Raw genomic sequence first — 6712 nt, 5'->3', positions numbered from 1 at the left:
AGCCGTAAAAACTAATTATCTAAATCCGCGGTTCCTCTCGTACTAAGTGGAATTACTATTAGAGTAACATTTATTAGTAGGGTAAAACTAACCTATCTCACGACGGTCTAAACCCAGCTTACGTTCCCTATTAGTGGGTAAATAATCTAACGCTTACCGAATTCTACTTCGGTATAATAGGAAGAGCCGACATTAAAGGATTAAAAAGCAACGTCGCTATAAACGCTTAGCTACCATAAGCTAGTTATCCCTATAGTAACTTTTCTAGCATCTCTAGCCTTAAATTTCGAGGGACTAAAGGATCGATAGGCTATACTTTCATAGTTTATATTCACACTAAAAATCAAAATCAAGGGGACTTTTGCCCTTTTGCTCTACTGGAGATTTCTGTTCTCCATGAGTCCCCCTTAGGACACCTGCGTTATGGTTTAACAGATGTGCCGCCCCAGCCAAACTCCCCACCTGACAATGTCTTCAACCCGGGTCGGCCCGCGAAGGACCTTAATGCTAGAAGATAGACGGTAAAGCCTAGCCCCGCTTTATTAAATAAGTAAAAAAACGATAAGGGTAGTGGTATTTTACTAGCGCCGAAGCTCCTACCTATGCTACACCCCCTATGTCTTTTCACAATGTCAAACTAGAGTCAAGCTCAACAGGGTCTTCTTTCCCCGCTAATTCTACTAAGCCCGTTCCCTTGGCTATGGTTTCGCTAGATAGTAGATAGAGATAGTAGGAATCTCGTTAATCTATTTATGCGCGTTACTAATTAGATAATAAGGCATTTGGCTACCTTAAGAGCTCTTTATCCCTATATTTTTTAACTCTAGGCGGAGACTATATCTTAAGTACTATCTTCTATAGAAGATAGAACCCACTACCATTTAGTCGTTAAACTGCACGCATGAATAGCTAAGCTATTAGTAGCGCTTAGCTGCGGATTATCCATTATAACATTCTCTATACTATTACCATCCCCCTAGGTACTACCCTAGAGTACTATACTATCTCTTTTAAGATAGCCGTGGTGATAGAGGCTTTAGAAACTCCCCGTACTTTAATAGTGTTATACTAAGTAACGCCTAGTACTAGAAGTTATTAAATAACTTCTTTTATAACCCTCTTTAAGGTCAAGTCATAGTTACTCCCGCCGTTTACCCGCGCTTAGTTAAATTTCTTTACTTTAATATTTAGAGTACTAGGTAGAAATTATATTACGTTAATATCGTTTTACGACTATCGTAATACTATATTTTAATTAGATAGTTAGATTCCCCTTATCTATACTAGTTCTAAGTTAATCGTTAAGCGTACGCCGGACAGCCGAAACCTACTAAGGGTATCCGAACCTAGCGGCTGGAAAGCGCCGGCCGTGAAGCTAGTACTCTCCTACCTCTAAGCCTTCTACCCGAGGCCTAACGTACCCGACCCTTAGAGCTAATCCTTTTCCCGAAGTTACGGATCTATTTTACCGACTTCCCTTATCTATATTATTCTATTAACTAGAGGCTATTTACCTTAGAGACCTACTACGGTTATAGGTATGAGCTAGCGTAAAAACTATTACTTCGGGCGGATTTTTAAGGGTCGTTAAAAGCGTACCGGACTCCGTAAAAGTATAGAGCTCTTCTAGCTATAGTACCCTAGCTCCGGATAAACCGATTTTAGGGTAATTTAACTATTAAGAAGAAAAGATAACTCTTCCTAGGACTCTTACCAACGTCTCTACCTTTAGTTACGTTACCACGAAGAATCTATATCTAGGTGCCGGGATATTAACCGGCTTCCCTTTCGGGGGGTAACGCGTAAGCGCGTATATTAAAACGGAGTTTCCCTACCCCTTAGAATCGACTAACCCGTGTCCAACTACTGTTCACACGGAACCCTTCCCTACTTTAGTCCTTAAAGTTCTTATTCGAGTATTTACTACTACTACTAAGATCTATACTAGAGGCCGTTCGACCCCGGGTTACCCCGAAGACTTTATTATAGACCTCTACGCCTACCTACTCGCTAGGGTAGTAAGCCTACCCTAGCGGCGATATATAGATAACATACTTAAGCGCCATCCATTTTTAGGGCTAGTTCATTCGGTAGGTGAGTTATTATATACTCCTTAGCGGATTCCGACTTCCATGGCTACCGTCCTACTATCTAGATGAACTAATACCTTTTATAGTATCTAATAAGCGTGTATTCCGGCACCTTAACATCGCGTTCGGTTCATCCCGTATCGCTAGTTCTACTTACTAAAAATGGCCTACTAGTAACGGTGTATTCGAATATCCACGTTCAATTAAGTAATAAGGACTTCTTATATATTTAAAGTTTAAGAATAGGTGAAGGTTGTTTTAACCCCTAGGCCTCTAATCATTCGCTTTACCTTATAAAACTGCGTTTCCGTTACTACTATCCTAAGGGAAACTTCGGTAGGAACCAGCTACTAGATAGTTCGATTAGTCTTTCGCCCCTATACCTAAATTTAATAATCGATTTGCACGTTAGAACCGCTACGAGCCTCTACTAGAGTTTCCTCTAGCTTCACTCTATTTAGGTATAGTTTACTATCTTTCGGGTCCTAATAGCTATGCTCTTACTTAAATCCTTCCGAAGACATTAGGATCGGTTAATGGTACGCCCGAGGGCTCCTACCTCCGTTTACTTTTATTACGCGTAAGGGCTTAACACCTAAACACTCGTATAGATATTAGACTCCTTGGTCCGTGTTTTAAGACGGGCCGCTTATAGCTATTATGCTAGTATCCGAGCCGAAGCGCGTTCCTTAGTCTAGATAGGCCGTATTATACCGCGGGCTATAATACTCCCCGAAAGGAGCTATATTCCCGTAGCCTTTATCCGGCCGTCTAAACTAATGCTAGCCTAACTACCATAGTATAGATAGTACACGAGGCACTACCGAACTGGGTAGCTAAGTCTAACTATAAGCGCTTCCCTTTTAATAATTTCACGCGCTATTTAACTCTCTTTCTAAAGTACTTTTTATCTTTTAATTACTCTACTTATGCGCTATCGGTCTCCAGCCTATATTTAGCTTTAGAAGAAATTTACCTCCTATTTAGAGCTGTATTCCTAAATAACTCGACTCGTTAAAGGCGCTTTACATGGTACCTAGCACCGCCTAGAGACGGGGCTCTCACCCTCTATGGCGTTCTATTCTAAAGAACCTAGAGTAGTACCGGTACTAAAGCATCCTCTATAAATTACAACTCGGACACCCAGAGGTGCTAGATTTTAAATTTAAGCTGTTGCCGCTTCACTCGCCGTTACTAAGGCAATCCCTATTGGTTTCTTTTCCTCCGCTTATTAATATACTTAAGTTTAGCGGGTATCCCTATCTAATCTAAGGTTAACTATAGAAGGCTCTACTCGAAGTGGCCTATCTATGTCTAAAGGATTATAAAATCTACTACGTTCCTAGATAGGCACGTCGGGTTTAATTTAAGCAGTGCCCTAGTAAGTAGGATAACTACTAATACTAAGTAAAACTTAAGAGTTATAACGACGCTTAGATAGACATGCCCCCTAGTAAGCTAAGGGGCGTAATATGCGTTTAAAGACTCGATAATTCACATAAATCTATAATTCATACTAGCTATCGCATTTCGCTGCGTTCTTCATCGATGCTAGAACCAAGAGATCCGTTATTAAAAGTTTTATTCTATTTCTTTTTACTTAGATAATTCTTAAATTTAAAGGGTTAATGCTCTTATATAGACGCTGTTAGGCTATCTACATAAGTAACGATTATAGTAAACATAGGGTAGGAGGGGTAGACCGAAGCCTACGCCACCTAATAATAATCCTTTCGTAGGTTCACCTACGGAAACCTTATTACGACTTTTACTTCCTCTAAATGACCAAGTTTGACGAACTTTCCGGCTCCGGGTAGTCGTTACCGACCTCCCTAAGCTAGTCCGAACGCCTTACTAAGCCATTCGATCGGTAGTAGCGACGGGCGGTATGTATAAAGGGTAGGGACGTAATTAACGCATGCTAATAACATGCGCTTACTAGGTATTCCTCGTTAAAGAGTGATAATTATAATACTCTATCCCCAGCACGACGGAGTTTAATAAGATTACCTAGGCCTCTCGGCTAAGGTAGTAAACTCGTTAGCTCCGTTAGTATAGCGCGCGTGCGGCCTAGAATATCTAAGGGTATTATAGACCTGTTATTGCCTCTAACTTCTATCGGCTTAAGCCGACTATCCCTCTAAGAAGCCCGTAACCGGCTAAAGCTAGCCTAGCTATTTAGTAGGGGAAGGTCTCGTTCGTTATCGTAATTAAGTAGATAAATTACTCTACCAACTAAGAACGGCCATGTACTACCACCCATAAAATCAAGAAAGAGCTCTCAATCTATCAATCCTTACTATGTCTAGACCTAGTAAGTTTCCCCGTGTTAAGTCAAATTAAGCCGCAGGCTCTACGCCTAGTAGTGCTCTTCCGTTAATTTCTTTAAGTTTTAGCCTTGCGACTATACTCCCCCTAGAACCCAAAAACTTTGATTTCTCGTAAGGTGCCGGGCGAGTCAATATTGAAACGTCGCCCGATCCCTAGTCGGCATAGTTTATGGTTAAGACTACGACGGTATCTAATCGTCTTCGATCCCCTAACTTTTGTTCCCTAATTAATAAAAACATCCTTAGTAAATGCTTTCGCAGTAGCTAGTCTTTAGCCGATCCAAGAATTTTACCTCTAACGGCTGAATACTAATGCCCCCGACTATCCCTATTAATTATTATAGTAATCTTAGAAACTAATAAAATAAGACTACTATCCTATTCTATTATTCCATACTAATGTATCCGAGTAAAGGCCTACTTTAAATACTCTAATTTTTTTAAAGTAAAAGTCCTAGTTCCCTAACACGCCTAGTGAAGGGCATGCGGCTCCCTAGAGGTAAGGGCCCGGCTAGACTAGTGTACGCGGTTAGGCGGACCGGCTAGCCGAACCCAAGGTTCAACTACGAGCTTTTTAACTATAATAACTTTAATATACGCTATTGGAGCTGGAATTACCGCGGCTGCTAGTACTAGACTTACCCTCTAATTATTCCTCGTTAAGAGATTTAAATTATACTTATTCCAATTACAAGACCCAAAAGAGCCCTGTATTAGTATTTATTATTACTACCTCCCCGTGTCGGGATTGGGTAATTTACGCGCCTACTGCCTTCCTTAGATATAGTAGCTATTTCTTAGGCTCCCTCTCCGGAATCGAACCCTAATTCCCCGTTACCCGTTAATACTATAGTAGGCTACTATCCTACCATCGAAAGTTAATAGGGTAGAAATTTAAATGAACCATTGCCGGCTTAAGGCCATGCGATTCGTTTGGTTACTATGAATCACTAAGAAGCCACGAATAGCATTGGTTTTTTATCTAATAAACACACCCCTTCCGAAGTCGAGGTTTTTAGTATATATTAGCTCTAGAATTACCACGGGTATCTATATAGTAAGGTACTATTAAATAAACGATAACTGATTTAATGAGCCATTCGCAGTTTCATAGTATAAGTGCTTATACTTAGACATGCATGGCTTAATCTTTAAGACAAGCATATGACTACTAGTAGAATTAACTAGGTAGCTATCTTTGGCGGTACTCCCTTAAGCGCCCCGTATAAAGCATCCGTAAGGATGCCGGATAGTAAAATTCGGCCGGTAATTGGTCTCTAAAGAGTCCTTACTAACTATCTTCTTAAGCTATATTCTACCCGAAGATAGTAAATAGTCTAAGAAGAGGTTCCTTCTATCTACCGTAAACCTATAGTAGTACTACTTTACTAATTAGGAGACTAGTAACTAAATACGCTTCTGTTATAGTTTAGTATTAGCTATAGAGGAGGTCTTACGTAAGTTATAGTACTAAGGTGCTAGCGCATTACATAGATACCCCTAGAATTATTACTAAGAAGGATGTAATACTAGCGGCAACAGAGTCCCTAGAGTAGATAATTACCACCTAGCGACCTAGCTAAATGGATTTCCAACTAATACACGGTAGCTAAAGTAGTAATAACTTTCCTCTTAGACGCAGACTAACGGCGTATTATCCTTGATTAGGTTATTCCTCATTTAGTACGCGAATGCCTTTCTAGGTTCGAAATCTTAACCACGCCCGTGTTTAGGGATATATAGCTAGTAAATCTACCTTTAATTATGAAATAAGAGGCTTATAGAAGCATACATTAAGTGTAATAGTGCCTATTACGGCGATAACTAGCTAGGGGTCCCTATATAGAGTATACGGGTAGCCTAGTACCTAATAGTCGAGGACGTTCGGCGGCTGGTAAAGGGCTTTAGGCGCTATAGTGCGTGAATACTAGCTCGAGCCTAGCCTTTTTCGGGGGGCTATTACTACCCCACTAGGGGACTTTATACTAGTACTAAAGTTTTTTAACCTCCCCCTTATATATCCTCCGACCTTAATTAGGCCCGGTACCGCGAAAAATTAATGTAGTCTACGAGACTAATTTTTTAAAAAACTCGTTTTAGTATAAAAAACACGTTTAGAACGCCGCTCACTAAACACTTTTCTAAAGACGTCCATTTTTCAGGGACTTATGCAAAAATAGAAAAAACGAAAAATCACCCTATTGAGTCACCTGGTGACGCATTTTGAGTCACCTGGTGACGCGTCACCTGTTTTTTTTTCTTTGAGATATCCAAGATATGGCTATATAGCTT

The 6712-nt window shown here is 40.3% G+C and overlaps 7 annotated features.

Annotated features, from left to right (window-relative positions):
- Positions 1 to 240: 240 nt before the first annotated feature.
- Positions 241 to 518: a sequence feature (Protein overlapping with rRNA (EJ05DRAFT_525842, KAF2752619.1) was converted to a misc_feature.).
- A 56-nt stretch (positions 519 to 574) lies between these two features.
- Positions 575 to 724: a sequence feature (Protein overlapping with rRNA (EJ05DRAFT_525837, KAF2752618.1) was converted to a misc_feature.).
- A 1370-nt stretch (positions 725 to 2094) lies between these two features.
- Positions 2095 to 2247: a sequence feature (Protein overlapping with rRNA (EJ05DRAFT_427101, KAF2752617.1) was converted to a misc_feature.).
- A 1684-nt stretch (positions 2248 to 3931) lies between these two features.
- Positions 3932 to 4038: a sequence feature (Protein overlapping with rRNA (EJ05DRAFT_429381, KAF2752616.1) was converted to a misc_feature.).
- An 89-nt stretch (positions 4039 to 4127) lies between these two features.
- Positions 4128 to 4209: a sequence feature (Protein overlapping with rRNA (EJ05DRAFT_429381, KAF2752616.1) was converted to a misc_feature.).
- A 734-nt stretch (positions 4210 to 4943) lies between these two features.
- Positions 4944 to 5049: a sequence feature (Protein overlapping with rRNA (EJ05DRAFT_428235, KAF2752615.1) was converted to a misc_feature.).
- Positions 5050 to 5086: 37 nt separating this feature from the next.
- Positions 5087 to 5244: a sequence feature (Protein overlapping with rRNA (EJ05DRAFT_428235, KAF2752615.1) was converted to a misc_feature.).
- Positions 5245 to 6712: the final 1468 nt, after the last annotated feature.

The sequence above is a fragment of the Pseudovirgaria hyperparasitica genome, assembly GCF_010093815.1.
Source record: "Pseudovirgaria hyperparasitica strain CBS 121739 unplaced genomic scaffold EJ05scaffold_40, whole genome shotgun sequence".
Lineage (NCBI taxonomy): Eukaryota > Fungi > Ascomycota > Dothideomycetes > Acrospermales > Acrospermaceae > Pseudovirgaria > Pseudovirgaria hyperparasitica.
This window is presented reverse-complemented; position numbering and strand designations above follow the sequence as displayed.